The 21,462-nt window shown below is 35.7% G+C and overlaps 1 pseudogene; it reads left to right on the forward strand.

Annotated features, from left to right (window-relative positions):
* The first annotated feature begins 19,569 nt into the window (after positions 1-19,569).
* LOC131935352 (uncharacterized) lies at positions 19,570-19,729 on the forward strand (annotated as a pseudogene).
* The last annotated feature ends 1,733 nt before the right edge of the window (positions 19,730-21,462 follow it).

The raw sequence follows: 21,462 nt of genomic DNA on the forward strand, positions 1-21,462 counted from the left end.
GACTTATACTAGCAATTGACTCTTGATGTCGATTGGTTAGGGCAGTGGTTAGGGAGCTAAATCTTTTCTGTTTTCTGAAAGCCCGATTTTGAGCTAAACATAGATGGCGCACCAACCGTAAAAACCTCCACAGCCGTTTTAACCCATTTTAATCATCCAGTTTCAAAAAAGGTATTTATTTCCTCCATGCTATCTTCACAAAATATCAACTCTTCTTTGCTATCATCCGCATGAATATATACACAGACCAGCAACTGCGAACACGAACTCACGTCTGTTGATTTATCAACTTGAAAAGCAAACAATGGTGAAAGCTTAATTTCGCTAAAAATATGTTATTTAACATTTACGTACATGCAGCGTTTGATGAGATTTTCTCATATTGTTTTTTTTTTTTTTTTTTTTTTTTTTTTTTTTGCTTGGCATTTTCTATCGCGACTTTATTTGATGCTTGCACTAATGCTGGTGAAAACTTCCTGTTCGATCAAGTCTCTGGCGTTTGCAACTAGCTTCTTACCGACGAAAGAACTCCATATATTTTTTGGTGTGTTCCGAATGACTCGTCTCAAATGGCGAAGATTTCATACATTCGTGACTGAGAACAACTTTGTACAGTGCGCTTTGTTTCTTCTCTATTACATTTCCAGTGATGTCAATGAAGCCGAATTTCAAAAATTCTTCTAGATATTTATGTTTTGTTTCAAATTACTAAGGTTTAGTATACCAGTTGGCGACCCCCCAGAAAGACCTTCGTGACCCCCAGGGGGGTCGCGACCCCCAGGTTGGGAACCCGTGATCTAAATCATAAGATTAAACCTTTATGAGATTAAAAAACTTAATTTTACATAGTAATAACTTGATTTTATATTCTACTAGGCATACTGCCTAGCTTCGCTTAGGTTTTCAAAACAGTTGGGGAATTGAATGATTAATTAATAGGTGATTGGCTGCTATCTTAAATGCTTAGGGCCTAAATTTTTACAGTGGAGTATTTTAATGTCACTCAAATAATCGATGGAATATTCGCAAACTTATTACTTGTACGGTTATTAGAACTGAAAGGGTTTTCTTAATATTATCAATCAAATATTATAATAAATTACTTTCGCAATTAATTTATACAATTACAGTTCAATGCAAAACTTAATTCGTAACAAAATATTTATTTAAAACAATGCTATACTTTATGATTTTTGTTTTTTTCTTAAAAAGAGTATACAAAATATTTAAAAATTATTACATCAAAAAGTTACCTCCCCTGTTCAAAGACCAAATAACCAAATCTTGTATAATGAGAATTTCACTCGCGGTCATTTTTAGCCCTCTAAGAGGGCTATAAGTCTGACCAACAGTTTTCCATACGGCGTAGTCAGCTTTTGAGGTGTATACAAAAAATTAGTCAGATGTAAAGAGGGTAAGTGTCCTAAAATCCGTTTTGAAATTACCCTCTGTTTTTCCCATAAAATACAAAGATTATATAGGGAAATACGACTGGTCAGTTTTGACCCATTTAACGAATTTTCCCAGACATGGCGAGTTTTTTGGGACATCCCAAGGCGTTCTCCTACCACCACACAAAATTTCAAGGGGGGTCGTCGGAGGAAATTTTTTTTCGTAATAGAGCTCATATAAAGAGAATTTCACTCGCGGTCACTTTTTAGCCCTCGTTGAGGGCTTTGAGTGAAACAGACAGTTTTCCCTAAAGGTCAAGCCATTTACCTAAGAGCATGCAAAAAATTAGCCAGATGTAAAGACGGTAAGTGCCCTAAAATCCGTTTTGAAATCACCCTCTGTTTTTCCCATAAAATACAAAGATTATATAGGGAAATACGACTGGTCAGTTTTGACCCATTTAACGAATTTTCCCGGACATGGCGAGTTTTTTGGGACACCCCATGGCGTTCTCCTACCACCTCACAAAATTTCAAGGGGGGTCGTCGGAGGAATTTTTTTTTCGTAATAGAGCTCATATAAAGAGAATTTCACTCGCGGTCACTTTTTAGCCCTCGTCGAGGGCTTTGAGTGAAACCGACAGTTTTCCCTAAAGGTCAAGCCATTTACCTAAGAGCATGCAAAAAATTAGCCAGATGTAAAGAGGGTAAAGGCCCTAAAATCCGTTTTGAAATCACCCTCTGTTTTTCCCATAAAATACAAAGATTATATAGGGAAATACGACTGGTCAGTTTTGACCTATTTAACGAATTTTCCCGGACATGGCGAGTTTTTTGGGACATCCCAAGGCGTTCTCCTGCCACCACACAAAATTTCAAGGGGGGTCGTCGGAGGAAATTTTTTTTCGTAGTAGAGCTCATATAAAGAGAATTTCACTCGCGGTCACGTTTTAGCCCTCGTCGAGGGCTTTGAGTGTAACCGACAGTTTTCCCTAAAGGTCAAGCCATTGTCCTAGGAGCATGCAAAAAATTAGCCAGATATACTAAGCTTAAGTACCCTAAAGTCTGCGTTGAAATGACCCTCTGTTTTTCCCATAAAATACAAAGATTATATTGGGAAATACAACTGGTCAGTTTTGACCGCTTTACGAAGTTTTCCCAGATATGCCGAGTTTTTTGTGACACCCCTAGGTGTTCTTCTACCACCTCACAAAATATCAAGGGGGGTCGTCGGAGGAAATTTTTTTTCGTAATAGAGCTCATATAAAGAGAATTTCACTCGCGGTCACTTTTTAGCCCTCGTCGAGGGCTTTGAGTGAAACCGACAGTTTTCCCTAAAGGTCAAGCCATTTACCTAAGAGCATGCAAAAAATTAGCCAGATGTAAAGACGGTAAGTGCCCTCAAATCCGTTTTGAAATCACCCTCTGTTTTTCCCATAAAATACAAAGATTATATAGGGAAATACGACTGGTCAGTTTTGACCCATTTAACGAATTTTCCCGGACATGGCGAGTTTTTTGGGACACCCCAAGGCGTTCTCCTACCACCTCACAAAATGTCAAGGGTGGGTCGTCGGAGGAAATTTTTTTTCGTAATAGAGCTCATATAAAGAGAATTTCACTCGCGGTCACTTTTTAGCCCTCGTTGAGGGCTTTGAGTGAAACAGACAGTTTTCCCTAAAGGTCAAGCCATTTACCTAAGAGCATGCAAAAAATTAGCCTGATGTAAAGACGGTAAGTGCCCTCAAATCCGTTTTGAAATCACCCTCTGTTTTTCCCATAAAATACAAAGATTATATAGGGAAATACGACTGGTCAGTTTTGACCCATTTAACGAATTTTCCCGGACATGGCGAGTTTTTTGGGACACCCCAAGGCGTTCTCCTACCACCTCACAAAATGTCAAGGGGGGTCGTCGGAGGAATTTTTTTTTCGTAATATAGCCCATATAAGGCGCCGGTCAGTCGAGGTCAGTTTTGACCCCCTCTCCGTAGACTTTTCGGCAAACCGTCACCGGCCCTTGTGTTCTATTGCCCCAAGGCACCATCGTGCCAAATTTGACGCGCCTGCGGCGCCGGGAAGTGCCCTATCGGGCACTTGACCACTTTGCTTTATATATATAGACTAGGCATACTGCCTAGCTTCGCTTAGGTTTTTAAATAACATTTGAGAATTTGAATACTTAATTATTTAGCGATGGATTTGGTGTTGAGTGCTTTAATTTAAACAGTAATGCTAACTTTAGAAAAAAAATGTTTTAGTTTGTCATTTAAATACCGTTCGCAGAGAAATATCGGAAAGTACGCATTGTATAAGTAAAATGGAATTAGAACTACACAGCTTCCATGAACAGTACATCTCATAGTTTTTATTACATTGCCTTTTGAAATTTATTTATTTATTTAATTGGGATACGTAACAAAATTAACAACTTAATTTTGTACTAAAACAAATGCTATACTTCGTCATTTTCTGTTTCTGTTTAAAATAGTATACAATTATTTGAAAAATAATAATTTAAAAAACGTTACCTCCCTTGAAAACTGAACGTATGACGTATGTCTTTGTTTTTTTTTTTACAAACAGTTGCTATGCTTATATAAGAAATTACGGTATATGAACATATTTAACAACTATAATGGCTGTTTCCGACGGGAATAAAGTTTTTTTGTTAGCCTCCAGGGTCGGTCTACGACGTCACATAATATTAAGGGGATCGTTCGTCAATTTATTTATATATATATATATATCTCATATAAGGAGAATTTCACTCAAGATCATCTTTTAGCCCTCGTCGAGTGCTTTGAGTGTAACCGACAGTTTTCCCTAAAGGTCAAGCCATTTACCTATAAGCATGCCAAAACTGAGCCAGATGTAAAGAGGGTAAGTGCCATAAAATCCGTTTTGAAATGACCCTCTGTTTTCCCCATAAAATACAAAGATTATATAGGGAAATACGACTGGTCAGTTTTGACCCATTTCCCGATTTTTCCCGGACATGGCGAGTTTTTTGTGACACCCCAAGGCGTTCTCCTACCACCTCACAAAATATCAAGGGGGGTCGTCGGAGGAATTTTTTTTTCGTAATAGAGCTCATATAAAGAGAATTTCACTCGCGGTCACTTTTTAGCCCTCGTCGAGGGCTTTGAGTGTAACCGACAGATTTCCCTAAAGGTCAAGCCATTTACCTATAAGCATGCCAAAATTGACCCAGATGTAAAGAGCGTAAGTGCCATAAAATCCGTTTTGAAATGACCCTCTGTTTTCCCCATAAAATACAAAGATTATATAGGGAAATACGACTGGTCAGTTTTGACCCATTTAACGAATTTTCCCGGACATGGCGAGTTTTTTGGGACACCCCAAGGCGTTCTCCTACCACCTCACAAAATGTCAAGGGGGGTCGTCGGAGGAATTTTTTTTTCGTAATATAGCCCATATAAGGCGCCGGTCAGTCGAGGTCAGTTTTGACCCCCTCTCCGTAGACTTTTCGGCAAACCGTCACCGGCCCTTGTGTTCTATTGCCCCAAGGCACCATCGTGCCAAATTTGACGCGCCTGCGGCGCCGGGAAGTGCCCTATCGGGCACTTGACCACTTTGCTTTATATATATAGACTAGGCATACTGCCTAGCTTCGCTTAGGTTTTTAAATAACATTTGAGAATTTGAATACTTAATTATTTAGCGATGGATTTGGTGTTGAGTGCTTTAATTTAAACAGTAATGCTAACTTTAGAAAAAAAATGTTTTAGTTTGTCATTTAAATACCGTTCGCAGAGAAATATCGGAAAGTACGCATTGTATAAGTAAAATGGAATTAGAACTACACAGCTTCCATGAACAGTACATCTCATAGTTTTTATTACATTGCCTTTTGAAATTTATTTATTTATTTAATTGGGATACGTAACAAAATTAACAACTTAATTTTGTACTAAAACAAATGCTATACTTCGTCATTTTCTGTTTCTGTTTAAAATAGTATACAATTATTTGAAAAATAATAATTTAAAAAACGTTATCTCCCTTGAAAACTGAACGTATGACGTATGTCTTTGTTTTTTTTTTTACAAACAGTTGCTATGCTTATATAAGAAATTACGGTATATGAACATATTTAACAACTATAATGGCTGTTTCCGACGGGAATAAAGTTTTTTTGTTAGCCTCCAGGGTCGGTCTACGACGTCACATAATATTAAGGGGATCGTTCGTCAATTTATTTATATATATATATATCTCATATAAGGAGAATTTCACTCAAGATCATCTTTTAGCCCTCGTCGAGTGCTTTGAGTGTAACCGACAGTTTTCCCTAAAGGTCAAGCCATTTACCTATAAGCATGCCAAAACTGAGCCAGATGTAAAGAGGGTAAGTGCCATAAAATCCGTTTTGAAATGACCCTCTGTTTTCCCCATAAAATACAAAGATTATATAGGGAAATACGACTGGTCAGTTTTGACCCATTTCCCGATTTTTCCCGGACATGGCGAGTTTTTTGTGACACCCCAAGGCGTTCTCCTACCACCTCACAAAATATCAAGGGGGGTCGTCGGAGGAATTTTTTTTTCGTAATAGAGCTCATATAAAGAGAATTTCACTCGCGGTCACTTTTTAGCCCTCGTCGAGGGCTTTGAGTGTAACCGACAGATTTCCCTAAAGGTCAAGCCATTTACCTATAAGCATGCCAAAATTGACCCAGATGTAAAGAGCGTAAGTGCCATAAAATCCGTTTTGAAATGACCCTCTGTTTTCCCCATAAAATACAAAGATTATATAGGGAAATACGACTGGTCAGTTTTGACCCATTTCCCGATTTTTCCCGGACATGGCGAGTTTTTTGTGACACCCCAAGGTGTTCTTCTACCACCTCACAAAATATCAAGGGGGGTCGTCGGAGGAATTTTTTTTTCGTAATAGAGCTCATATAAAGAGAATTTCACTCGCGGTCACTTTTTAGCCCTCGTCGAGGGCTTTGAGTGTAACCGACAGTTTTCCCTAAAGGACAAGCCATTGACCTAGGAGCATGCAAAAAATTAGCCAGATATACTGAGCTTAAGTATCCTAAAGTCTGCGTTGAAATGACCCTCTGTTTTTCCCATAAAATACAAAGATTATATAGGGAAATACAACTGGTCAGTTTTGACCCCTTTACGAAGTTTTCCCAGATATGCCGAGTTTTTTGTGACACCCCAAGGAGTTCTCCTACCACCTCACAAAATTTCAAGGGGGGTCGTCGGAGGAATTTTTTTTTCGTAATAGAGCTCATATAAAGAGAATTTCACTCGCGGTCACTTTTTAGCCCTCGTCGAGGGCTTTGAGTGTAACCGACAGTTTTTCCTAAAGGTCAAGCCATTGACCTAGGAGCATGCAAAAAATTAGCCAGATATACTGAGCTTAAGTACCCTAAAGTCTGCGTTGAAATGACCCTCTGTTTTTCCCATAAAATACAAAGATTATATAGGGAAATACAACTGGTCAGTTTTGACCCCTTTACGAAGTTTTCCCAGATATGCCGAGTTTTTTGTGACACCCCAAGGTGTTCTTCTACCACCTCACAAAATTTCAACGGGGGTCGTCGGAGGAATTTTTTTTTCGTAATAGAGCTCATATAAAGAGAATTTCACTCGCGGTCACTTTTTAGCCCTCGTCGAGGGCTTTGAGTGTAACCGACAGTTTTTCCTAAAGGTCAAGCCATTGACCTAGGAGCATGCAAAAAATTAGCCAGATATACTGAGCTTAAGTACCCTAAAGTCTGCGTTGAAATGACCCTCTGTTTTTCCCGTAAAATACAAAGATTATATAGGGAAATACAACTGGTCAGTTTTGACCCCTTTACGAAGTTTTCCCAGATATGCCGAGTTTTTTGTGACACCCCAAGGTGTTCTCCTACCACCTCACAAAATTTCAAGGGGGGTCGTCGGAGGAATTTTTTTTTCGTAATATAGCCCATATAAGGCGCCGGTCAGTCGAGGTCAGTTTTGACCCCCGCTCCGTAGACTTTTTGCCGAACCGTCACCGGCCCTCGTGTTCTATTGCCATAAGGCACCTTAGTGCCAAATTTGACGCGCCTGCGGCGCCGGGAAGTGCCCTATCGGGCACCCGACCACTTTGCTTTATATATATAGACTAGGCATGCTGCCCAGCTTCGCTTAGGCTTTCGAAAACATTGAGAATTTGAATGCTTAATTAATTCGCCCGAAGGTCGGTCTACGACCTCAAGAGTTATGAAGAGGTTCCTCCGTGGACATTTTTTTTCGATTTATAGCTCATATAAGGTACCGGTCAGTCGAGGTAAGTTTTGACCCCCACATCGTAGACTTTTCGGCCAACCGGCCCCCGTGTTCTGTCGCATCAAGGCAAGATCATGCCAAATTTGAAGCGCCTGCGGCGCCGGGAAGTGCCCTATCGGACACCCGACAATCTAGATCTAGATCTAGATTTCTAAAAGAATTTTTTTTTTTAAGTTTAGCCCGAGCATAATAAAAAATAATACATTAACCAAGTTGACTTGCTGTGTCTCGAACCCGCACCACCTGCGTGGTTTAATGTACACTAACATCTCCGCTATTTAGGCAACTTATAAAATACGGAGAATGAAACACGTATTTTAAAATCTTAACTTACGCGAATATGCCTATTCTTTCAAATTAATTTTTTATCCCAAATTAGCCAGTTCCGAACAAAGATTTTGAATAAAATAAATAAGTCTTGAAATAGTTTAGTCCTAATATAGAAATTTATTTTTGGAATTGATTTTAGAGAAGTTAGAGTCTAAATCTAGATCTTAGCGTCTACGTCTAGATCTAGTTATTGCGTAGATTTAGATTTAGATTTAGTCTAGATCTAGAATCTCTAGATCTAGAATCCAAATAAATAAAATAAATTTTATGAGTTTAGGCCGGAAAAATTGTATTGTATACATTTCATAGTGTACGTAGATCTAAATCAAATTTGAATGAAATAGTTCATTTCTTTTCATTCAAAACACAGCAGATGACGTCATTAGTTAATGTATAAGCAATAGCGACGTCACAGTTTTATGCGTTCTTTTTCACATGTATTAATGCTTTTCCGGTTGCATAAATAATACTGTTTCTCTACATTCGAATACGCCTTTAATTTTTATTTTTCTTCTTTAAGTAAAATTGTGGTTATACATTTAAAACATCTAACATATTATTTTCAACAAAAGTCCGTAAAAAGTTCTCCATATATCGCTGCCGATTCTGACGTGATGTCCGGCGAAAATTTTTTGCGGACAGAGAAAGAGAGAGAGAGAGAGATGTGCGAACGTGGGGATTTATATATTAGGATATAATACTGATACTGATTTGGATTGTTTTTTCCAATTTTTTAAATACTTTTATTTGCAATTCATAATAAGTCAGGGGTCGGTAACCTTTCGAAGCGGGAGAGCCAAAAGTTACAATTTTCAAAATTTCCCTGGTTTTAAAGAGCCACTAACATTTTTGTATTTCAAATATTTTATTTTTTGATTAAGATTATTAGTATTTGTTCAAGGAGCTTGAGAGCCGCATCTTGACATCATAAGAGCCGCATGCGGCTCGCGAGCCCCAGGTTGCCGACCCCTGTAATAAGTACATCAACATCAAATTCTTTACTTAATTTCGAACATCAAATGAAAGCGACTTGTTTTGCAAATGTACAAAATGAAAAATTACAAGATGGCATGTATTTGATTATAAATAAAAGAAAGGGATGACAGTGAATGGGGTGAAGGTCAAACGAAAGTTGTCAGGAGTCTGGGTGGGGAGGTTAAAGGAAATTGTTCAAAGAAGGGGGAGACGGCGTTGGGCAGGGTCAATGGGAATGTGAAGCATCATCTATGTAGGGAAACAAAATGTACGAGCCGGCCCGCGGCATAACATACGCCGCTATTTAGTTGTTTCTAATTTTCAATAATTCATAATTTGTGAATTCGACAGTACCAACGCTGACACTGAAAATATTTCTTTAAAACACTATAAGTAGCTCGTTAAGGACCATAACCCCCCCCCCCCCTTCCTTCCCCCCCCCCTCCTCCCCCCCCCCCCCTACGTTTAAAATCGTTGGTAGGGAGAGCGTTTGCAGCTTGTTTTCTAACGGCTCGAAGAGGAGAATTATATATATAGATTGACCAGTTGAAAGAGTGTTTATTTATATACTGGTCACATTAAGTTTTCAAATGGTTGCTGTGTGAAAGACGAGGGGAAAAAAGCAAGATTTAGAACTTTAAATAAGTAAATGGACAGATATTAGAAATTGATGTTGGGGTGGGTGGTGGGGTTGTTGGAATAGTTATAGGGGATGTGGGGTTATCATGTTTGAGGGTAAAGTGGACAGAAGGGGAAGGGGGTAGAGGTGTCTGACGAGGCGTGGAGAGGGTGCCTTTGTGTGTTAAGGCAAGCCAAGCGTCAAATTCTGTGCTGTGTGATCTAACTGCTGAGGTGTTACTATTTATAGTATGGATGGCTGGGGGGGGGGGGGGTTTACGAACAGATTGCTGTGTGAGCGATTTAGCGGGGTGGTGAAACGTTAGTATGTTCAAGTCGGTGTTAAACTTTGCTTCAGGAGCTACCTATACATCAATACTTGCAAGTTTACAAGTAACCATTTCTTTATTTAGCTGTAAAAATATATCAGCAACAATCAAAAGAGATGAAGAAAATGTTATATCTCAACCACACCATAGCTGTTTTTGTAACGTCAAAAAATCATGAAAAGTGGAGGAAACAAAAAAAAGAAAAAAACAAATTAACCCTTTATCTACTGACGGTACTTATAAGTACCACTTTAATTAAGTGCCGGTATTATTTTTAATTTACATACGAATTTTAAAAATTATTGATGGAATTGATAGTGATCTCCCCTAAGTCGCCTACAAATTAAACGTACAAAGTTTTGTAGAAAATTATTTTATAGCGTACACCACATTGCTTCTACAACTTCACTTTAGCATACAAAAATATACACTTAGTTAGTGAAGCTAGATAAGTGTTTCTTCTATTAAATCACCATTATTGTTTTTATACCTAACTTCCTGTATATCTAATTAGATATCTTCAGATGGAAATGAATTGATTGTAAAGAGAGCCCATACCTTAACATCTGGATTATTTAAATTTATGCTAAGTGGTTGTGGTCATTTTTCAGAGCATGAGAACAATGACATACACTTTAGAGAATTTCCGGCTCAGGTCCTCCAAAAATTGTGCATGTATTTTACATATAAAGTAAGGTAGAAACATTCTTAAACTGAAATTCCAGAGTTTCATATTGCCCATGAAATAGCACTAGAATTAGTAATGGATGCAACATTCTTGACTGTTTTCAACACATTGTCCGAATGTAAAAATAAATTAGTAATGGATGCAACATTCTTGACTGTTTTCAACACATTGTCCGAATGTAAAAATAGTTATTTTAAAATACTGAAGGTTTATAAACGTTGCATCCTGGACTTTCTCGACTGTTAATGGCTTAGTGTTCAACACATTTTATTCAGTTTTGAACACACACATTGAAAAAAAAAAGTTTGATTCTTATGTGAACTGTAATATGTGTTAAATTAATCAAACTTTACCGATCAACTCACCTCACAGAAAAACAAACGCCATTCAATTATAGTTTCCTTCTCTCGGAATTATTTTGAATTGCCATCTTATTATGTATGTAAATTTTCTTGTTTATAAAAAACAATTGGTTTTTATATGCATCGCCTTATATAATCTGGAGTAATACTTATTAATGTTCAGTATTTTTCATCGTTGTATGATTATAATATTTTTTATTCCATTCGCTTTTAATACTTATATCGCTTTTCGGCTTATTGTCTTATATTAAAGTGTAAAATGTGTATATTCACACGGAATTATGAATTACTGAAAAGTAGAGAATAAAACAACTAAAACAAATAGCGGCATATGATATGCCGCGGGTCGGCTCGTTATATATATATAGATAATGTGTGCATTCACATGGATCCTAATTACTAGGTTTGAATTTGGGGGCCGGGAGTCGTTCGTATAAATCATAGCCAAACATCACTCGATCAGCCCTCGAGTAAATTAACGTTAGAAAAATCTTATGTTTCTCAGGTTTTAAAAGGGTACAATCTGAATGGTAGAAAATGATACACACCTCCTCCCACCCCCACTTTCCCCCACCCAACCGGCTGGCGGATAAATCAAGGGCAGCGTACGCTCATTGCAAGGGATCAATTGTGTGTCATGGAAAATTGTTTAATGCTAGATTATTATGAGTATTACAAAGACCCTTTTCCCACTTCGTTTTTGTTTCTGGCCATGGGTGGCTACAATGCCAACTTTTGACTTCGCAGCTGAGGATGGAACATGGTAAACTAAGCAGTAAAAAGAAACCGAGTTGCACACCTTATTTTAGTCAAATTCTTATGTCATATAAGTTTCTCCATTAAATTACTATATATTCAATTGACGTTTTTATCTTTAAAACTGTATATAAATTAACAAATAAATTATTAGTAGTATTTTAAATTATTAAAATACATAAATTAAAAAAAAAATGTGGGCGGACTGCTATAGATATAGAGGTTTGATAGAGAAGAATGCTTGATTTGATGCGTCTGATAATTGTACTCAACACAACATTCCGGCTGCCTATAATTTTTATAATTTAAATTTTTTTTTTAATCTCAAATAAACATTACTCTGTTAAATTAACTTAATACAAGAATATGTACACTAATGAGAACTTGTGATTAATTGTTTACTGCTTAATAAATATAAACAATTATAAACTACACAAGTGTCATTTTTTAAGCTTTATAATTTCATTATATGTCTCGTATTTTAGTTGAAAGATGTTAACTAGATTTTACGAATCACATATTTGTAAATTAGCATAATTTTTATTTTAAAAATGTATTACTGCTTTTCTATTGTTTGAATGTCTGTTTACATTATGAATGTTCACATTCCCAAAATTATATTTCTACACCAGGGTCAATGTAAACCAAGATTAAACTACACATAGATCGAGCAGCACAGACATGAGTACACCCTACAGTCCTGACAATCATCTGATACATTTCTATACAAAAGTTGTCCTGTTTGTCTATAGAACGATATATAGGAAATTTCAATACTCCCCCAAAAAGATTATAAATCCCAAATTAAATAAGTGAATAATGGCTGACAGAAAAACAAACGATATAACATTCCCCCTAAAGTTTAGGGCCCAACATATTCCTTATTACATGGATAGGATAATAAAACATTACAAACGAATAATGCTGTTGCAATAATTGTTGTAATTATTATATACACGATGATTACATAAAATAAAATTGATTAAACACATTGGCATGTCTCTGTGCTAATCTCACCGATTAAGTTAAGACGTAAATGAGAATACTGTTGCTGCGATGTAATAAATATATAGCTACAAGGGAAACAACTTACACATTCTTTTGTTGATTAACATGTGCACTAGTAGTACAAAAGTAGTATAGCCTACATCTATCAAACTATTATATTCATGTTCGTAAATGAACTAAACCTTTCGTATATACCATTTGATAGATTTGTTTTGATATCAAAATATAACAAATTTGCTTTTGTATTTACAATAGCGAAAACCATTTAAAGATGTTTTATATCTTGATATATAAGTTGTGACTAATATTCGATAATTGTTCCCCATATTATTTAATAGTAGTCTGAATTATTCTTATTTGCAAATTTATTTTCTCCCTTTGATTATTATATATGCAATTGATGTTCATGTCTTTGATGCTGTGTAAAATAATCAAACAAATCATTATTACTGATTTAAATGTTCAAAACAATTGAATTAAAAAAAAAACTGTTTGAGGACTTTATAAATATAGATGCTTGAAAGGGAAGAATGTTTGCTTTGATGTGTCTCGTTGTAATAACATAACTTTTCCGATTGCTTAAATTTGTATCATTTTAATTCTCTGTAAGCACAAATTTATTTCAGCTCTACTTAAAAACCCAAATTCCACCCCATCCCCCCGCCCCCCTCACCCACGACGCCGAGGGGGAAAAATCCTATGAATCATCATTTAATTACATATTTGCATTTACAGGTTTTTTTTAAGATTTTTTTTTAATATATTTTGACGTTTTGTATTAGATCTATGTATACGTAAACCATCTTAAATGAATGAAAATAGGCTACAAGTAAGAAAAAATATTACTATTGTAAATCTGTATCAGTCCTCACAAGCCGATGATGAAAACTGTAATACTTAAGCGAACATGCAAGGCAAACTGACGCTGTAAATTACATGTCTGAGGCGGGGAAAAATGTTCTTTACATGAATAAATGCAACTGTAATCAATAACATTTTGTTTTGCAAAATAAACATCAACGAACGGGTTGTAGCTGTATTGTTTTTTTTTCAAAAGGTTGGAAGTGTATAGGCACATGTCTGAAAATAACTATGTACGCAAACATTGACGTTCGGTACTCAAATAATGTTAAAAGTGGACGGTCTTATCATGTGTTTGCAAATGAAAACGATGTCTAGATTTTTATTAGACTCTTATGCTTTTTTATTGATATACAAAGTTGCATTTAAATAATATATTAGTAAAATAATTTTAAGAATACTGTTGCCCGGTGTTTCTTTTTCCACGAACTGTTCCACTCGCGAATCCGGTTACTCGTATCTCAAATGCGAATGTATAGAATATAAAATAAAAAACAACACACAAGTTTGATAAAGTTGCTGTAATCTGCTAAAAACATTTCTCCACGCCTGTATCAAATCAAATATATGTTCCAACTTTCCACGTGAGAACCTTGACAATTGGTGATAAGACGAATACAAGGAAAAAAAAAAAGAAGTATTGGCTTTTGTCTAGTTCCGCCTCAGGTTGAAATAAGAAAGTCAAACAAGTGTTAAAAACAGATGCAGGTTTTGTTTAAGTTGCTTAACAACACCCGCAGCTCAAGTGCTATACATCGCCTTATAGAACTGAAGCGAAACAAAATAAATATTGCTAAATGTGAACCATATTCAACACATTATTTTATTGTAATCGTAAAACAAATACAAGTAAAAACACAGTACTATCATGACTGTGTGAATAAAATGTGAACCGAGACAATTACATCGGCACTGTAAAGCTGTTAATCTTGTTACTTGAAACACCTAAACTTATTTTTAGAACTAACATAGATAGGACACATATTAGAAACATAAGTTTAATGTATATATTCTTATGTACTGTTTCGTTTATCTATAACATATTTATGGATGAATATGAACGACCACTCATAACAAAATAAAAATAAAATGTTAATCGATACCCCACACACTTGATGAAATTCATTAAAAGCAAACTGAACAGACGCGAATAATCAACACGATTGTCTATAAATAATTATTCTACTTCCTTCAACATATTGAATGTGTTCGAAAAGAAATTCACATAGTTATACCCCTTACCTGTGCTAGGGGTACACATTCTTCCAACAATTATTTAAGTCAGCAAATGAAGGCCGCGATGAGGTAACACACATTTGTATGGAAGTAAAACGTACACATGTTAAATTTTAGTATGCTTATTTGGATGTATGTGTTTTTTTTCCTGTGATAAAATATTTTTTTATTTTTTTTTAAATCATCATAAATAAAATGCCAGCGATGTATACCAAAATTTTGCTTATAAGTAGTTGTACTAATATTATATTTCTATATGACTTTTACATTGATAAAATTAAAATAATATTTTTTTTCTTAACAAAACTAAATGCAACAATACTAATCAATAATATTTAGGTTTTTCTAAATAACTATCCACGAACGGGTTGTACCTGTATTATATTTTTTTGGAAGTTGATAGGCACATGTCTAAATATAACTAGGTACACAAATGCTATCATCTACGCTTCGTACCGAATGATATACTATACTTACATATAAATATGCCGATAATCAAAGAATGCTAACAGTGGACGGTCTTATCATGTGTTTGCAAATGAAAACGCTTTATAAATGTGTATTAGAGTCTTACGCTTTTATTTATTGATATTCCAATAAAGTTGCATTTATATAATACTATTGTAAAATAATTTTAAATAATACTGTTTTGCGGTGTTTCTTTTATACGAACTGTTAACCTCTCTAATCCGGTTACTTGTATCTCAAACTTTGCTTGTATGACAAAGCATATTTAAGCTTGCTCAACAGCTCTTACCCCAACACTCTCTTATATTGGGACACTCGTATGTTAAGGTACCACTACAAATAACGTATAAAAAACGTAATGACTGTAAACACTATTATCGTGAAAATAGCTAAGATAACAGACATAATATTCAACTTACATAGTGGGTAGGGTAGTTGATGGAACCGCCACTGTTTTATCACAGAGTTTACCAAATGAATGATATTGAGAAAGATTACAACGAGTTGATGTATGCTTTGATTGTCTTTCTAGAGTACCAGTCGACAGTATTGGGTCATACACGTGAAGAGGAACAGATAGTAGATTTAATACTGGAGGTTAGTCATGAGATCAAGGAAGTTTAAAAAAAAATGACAAGATATTGTTATTTCGTTTTCAAGTGTTAAAAAAGTTAGCAGATGTCACTATATAAGTTGCTTATGATTCAGGAGCTGCCTATACATCAATCAATTAAAATGTACGACTAAAAAGTTCGTTATTGGCTGTAAAAATATATCAGCAACAACCAGAACAGATGGAGAACATGTTACATCTAACCCAGAACACAGCTGATTTTGTAACGAGAGAAATTAGTCACGAAGAGTGAAAGCAACAAAGAAAAGAAACGGGAAATGTAAATGTTATAATAGTAACAAAAATGTATATAATGTGTAAATTTAAATCCACCCAAACTATTTTAAATCCATCTATTACATAATTATATTAATGTTATAATATAAACTTTTACGATCGTATGTATCGTTTAAGAGAAGTTTCACTATGAAAATGCAATTAAATTGCTTTTTGCATTCAAAAACTTAAGAACCATTTAAAGATGATATATAACTTGTCATATACTTTTTGCCTAATTTTCAGTTTATGTTGCGATCATAGTTCACTTTCCGATAAAACTATTTTATTTATATTTTTGTGCAAATCAATAAATAAAGTATTTATTAAAATAGTGTCTCAAGCCAAACATCACTCGATAAGCCCTCAAGTAAACCAACATAGCAATCTTCTGTTTCCCAGGTTTTAAAAGTGCACAATCTGAATGGTAGAAAGAGAAACACACCCCACCCTCCTCAGACACACACACTCCCCACCCCCCACTCAACCGGACTGGCGGATATTTCAAGGTAGCGTGCCCTCTTCGCCATCCATCTTTCCTTTATTCATTTAATGTAGTCATAGTTTAATTAAGTTTAATGGTCAATTAATTATCTAATTAGAGAAAAAATATGAATCTACAAATAATTACCGGAAAGACAATTTGCCGAAGGACATTTTTTCCTAAATGTCTTAAATATTCGAATTGACATTTGCCTAATTGTGAGAAATGCTCGAATGAACTTATACCTGATTAGGACAAACGTGAAAATTGGCGTTTGCTCGAATTTGGACAAAAGCGTGTTGCTGCATGCAATGATGAAAGCCTGTCCTGCCAAGGTGAAAAAGAGAATTACTGGAGATGGCCATCACTTGTTATCTAGTGTTGTCTACACTCAAAGTGTTCATTTAAATATCAAACTTATCAAAATGTTGCCATTGGGCCGGTAAAGTGGAGTCGACTTGTTTAAGTGTTATTGTTAGGAATATTACATTTTAACACAGTAATTTTGTTAAACGTAAAGCCTTTAACATTATTGTATATCTTTTTTTTTAATATTGTTATTTTTTATCTTAATAAGCGTTGGACTGAGATATATGAGTTAAAAGCCAATTACATTGTTTAAAAAGGACTTTGGTAGATGTTATGTATATATGAGCAGGGTACATTGGCGTAGCTATGTCGGGCGTCACCTAGTGCGGCGCTTAATGGTGTCACAATAGTATCAATCAAATATTGTATTAAATTTACTTTCGCTTGTGATTTTTACAATTTCAGTACAATACATACCTTAATTTATTTAAAAACATGTTTGTATTTAATTGGTACTATATATTTGTGGTTTTGACAGTGTTCACATATTACTAACGATTTTTATCTATAGCCGGTTATAAATACACCTTGATGTAACGTGTTTTCTATATCATTAGCAGGTTTACGTCATGGTCTCACCCCCCCCCCCCCTCTCCATCATTGTCAGGATTTGTCAACTTTGTTCTTAAAAGACTATCCAACTTACTCCAATCGATGACTTAATTAAGTGGAATTATCATTTTTCTGTATATATTTTGCTATTTTTTGCCTTGGTGTCACCCCCCCCCCCCCCTAAATGGTGTCACCCTGTGCGGTCCACGCCCCCCCCCCCCCCCCCCCCACGACCCGCTGGCAGATAAAACGATAATTTAACAGACCTCTATACATTACTTTGCGTGTTTGGTTTATGTTTCGTTATAGGGTATAACGAAAAAAAGAAACTTTTGTTTGCATTTCAATGCTGGGCATTAATTAAAAACATATATTATAGGTTCTATAAGCATAGTAAATAATTGTCTGGGCCTAAATTAACTTAAAACAAATTCTAATTACTGTGTCTCATGTTAAACTATAAATACAAATTCCATTGAAAAGTTTTACTTTAAACTGAGATTTCACAGTCAGTGTTTATAAACAACATTAAAAATATGCTTTAACTGATGCACCATAACTGTAAACACCATAATTGTGAAGATCCCAGCATTGATATATGGAATATTCAAATCACGCTGTGGGTAAGGCAGTTGATGGAACCTCCACAGTTGTATCACAGAGTTTATCTAATGAATGATATTGAGAAATATTACTACAAGTAGATGTATGCGTTGGTTGTCTTTCTAGAGTACTAGTCGACAGTATTTGGTCATACAACTGAAGAGGAACAGATAGTAGATTTAATACTGGAGGTTAGTTATGAGACCAAGGAGGTCTAAAAGAAAATACAAGATATTGCTTGTATGTTTTCAATTGTCAGAAAAATTAGCACATGTCACTATATAATAGATGCTTATACTACAATCAATTAAAGTATAAGACTATAACAGTGCGATATTGGCTGTAAAAATATATCAGCTTCACTTAGAAGCGATGGAGGAAATGTTACATCTGACCCACACCATAAATTTTGTTGTAACGACAAAAAAAAAAAAAACAATATGAAATGTGGAAACAAAAAAAAACGAAATCTATCAAATGATAATAGTGACCGAAAATGTGACATAATGTGCACATTTAAATCCATCCGAAAATATTTTAAATCAAACATTAAATAACAGAATAATGACGGACAATAAATCAAACAATATAAGGTTACCTCTAAAACACTTCATATTAAAAGAATAGGAGAATGAAACAAAACAAACATGAATAGTACTATTGCAATTGTCACACTTATTAAATAAAATAATATTGATCAGAATCATGTATCTGTGCCAGAGGCGTAGCGACCCTCCCCGGCGCCCGATGACAAACTTTCAATTTGGCGCCCCCCCCCCCCCCCCCCACCCTTAAACTTTTGTTTTGCACCCCCCCCCCTGAAACTATTTTTAATGAAAAATGCAGCTAAATGATACTTTATTTTATTTTACAACCCATTTTGGCGCCCCCTAAGGTCGGCGCCCGGGGACATATGTACCCCTGCCCCCCCCCCCCCCCAATCGCTACGCCTCTGCTCTGTGCTAAGCTCACCAATTAAGATAAAGGCTTATACTATAATTCTATTGCTTCGATATTATAAATAAAGGGGACTTGAATTAATTTACATTTTAGAAGGGAAACAACTTTCCTACTCTTTTGTTGATTAAAGTCTACCTAAGCAGTACAAAAACAATAAACAACTATTATATTTCTATAATAATTTTCTAACAACAAATTATACATTCGTAATCGACTTTAAATAGCTACGTTTCTATATATAAATGTATATAAATTGCTTTTGTATTTAAAATCTTAAGAACCAGATAAATATGTTATATATTTTGTTATATACTTTAAGCCTGATCTTTCGATTACGGTCGCAACAGTTTTGGCTTTCGGCGTCAATTATTTCATTTTGGAAAACGTATAAGTAATGCCGCTTCTCGGCCTTTTGGCTAAGATCAAAGTGTAGTATCTGTTATGGATCTACACGGATCTGAGCCATTTGGTTGGTCAGCCCTTTTTAGGGCTGGCTGCCGGGGCCGAGAGGCGGTCAAATCTACTACTCTAACTCACGCAAATCTCGCCAACGACCGCTGTGGGGTTGCTCCCACACATCCCTCGAACGCACACGCTCTCGAGATGAGTCACCCAGTACTTGTATTGGGTGGCTTCAAATGTACGAGTGGCTAACTTTTCAATCTTTTATTTTTCAGCCTGACGACACCCATCTAGGAGAAATCTTAGGTGGGAGGTCTGTCTAACGCCAACAACTCGAACTCATCTACTACGTCAAACGCAACTACCTCGCTCAACAAATCGAACGCATCTACTACGTCAAACGTATCTACCTCGCTCCCAACAAACTCACTAACACTCTGACGACACCCACCTAGGAGAAATCTTAGGTGGGAAGCTTCCGTCAAAACACTAGCAAATCAACTAACCATCTCTCAAGATCATCTACTCAAATAAACAATCGCCAACAGCTCTACCTCGCTCATCACTTCACCAAGCTCAAAACCATCGACTCAGCAACATCAGCAAACTTCACTCTTCAACGTCACCTCGCCCAACTCAATTACTCGACTACCTCACGTTACTCCTCTTCAAATCACAATGAACAATACTTCAAAGCAACTCACCTCGAAAGATCTCTCAACACAAGAACCCACCCAACTCATCTCCCCAAGCTTCAATTCATCGAACAACTCTACTACCAAGCGCATCATACCTCATCTCAACGCAAGAACACTATCTCAACCACCCTCTCCAAGTTCTACACCATTCGACCAACTCCACCATCAACGTCAAGACACCAAACTCGCTCTCACCAAGTACAACTACCAACAAAGAATAAACCATTATCAAACCAAGAGCGTATCAAGCACAAGAAGAAAGGCCAAAAAACAGAGAAGCGATCATGTTTGTACCGTCCTGTACTTTATGTCATAGCAAACCAGAAACAAAATCAAGAAAGAAACAAATGGAACCAAGAAATCGGAACAAAGAAATCAAAGAAACATGGAACAAAGAAATCAGAAGGAATATTAAGACATTGTAAATCTTTTTAATGTTATACTATGTATCACATTGTAATTTTTTAACATGCAACCTATCCACTTGTGGAAGGAACAATATTAAACGCCTAAAGGCACAAAAAAAAAAAAAAAAAAAAAAAAAAAAAAAAAAAAAAAAAAAAAAAAAAAAAGTAATGCAAAAATTATCACTAGTAAAGAACGTGGCATCAATTAAAACAAAAATGATTTTAATTGGGACTAGTGTTAACTGTTAGTGTACATTATTTGCATATGATATTGTGCTTATGCAGTTATTTTTTATTTTTTTGGCTTTAAATTTAAAAAAAAAAACCTAAAGTAAAAATGACTGCAAGTAGATGTATGCTTTGATTTGTCCTTCTACAGTGCCAGTCGACAGTATTGGGTCAGACAACTAAAGAAGAACATATTGTAGATTTAATACTGGAGGTTAGTCATGAGATGAATAAAGTCTAAAAGAAATGACCAGATATTGTTATTTTGTTTTCAAGTGTTAGAAAAGTTAGCAGAGGTAGCTTTACCTCCAGGAGCTGACTATACAAATGAAAATAGTGACCGAAAAATTTGGTTGATTAGAGGTATAGAACTAAGGTAACGACCAATAAGATATTTTAAAAAATAAAGCGAAGCTTCCATCCGATTGCAACAAGTTTCCTTTACACTTGTTCTCTCCTACAACAAAATATATAAATAGCTACAAGCGTTGGAGGTGAGAAGTTGACCGAATCAAAGTAGGCATGTGATGGAATGTTTTGATTAGCAATGCACC

This window comes from Physella acuta, unplaced genomic scaffold, assembly GCF_028476545.2.
Source record: "Physella acuta isolate Inbredline_101_S28 unplaced genomic scaffold, ASM2847654v3 ptg000142l, whole genome shotgun sequence".
Lineage (NCBI taxonomy): Eukaryota > Metazoa > Mollusca > Gastropoda > Physidae > Physella > Physella acuta.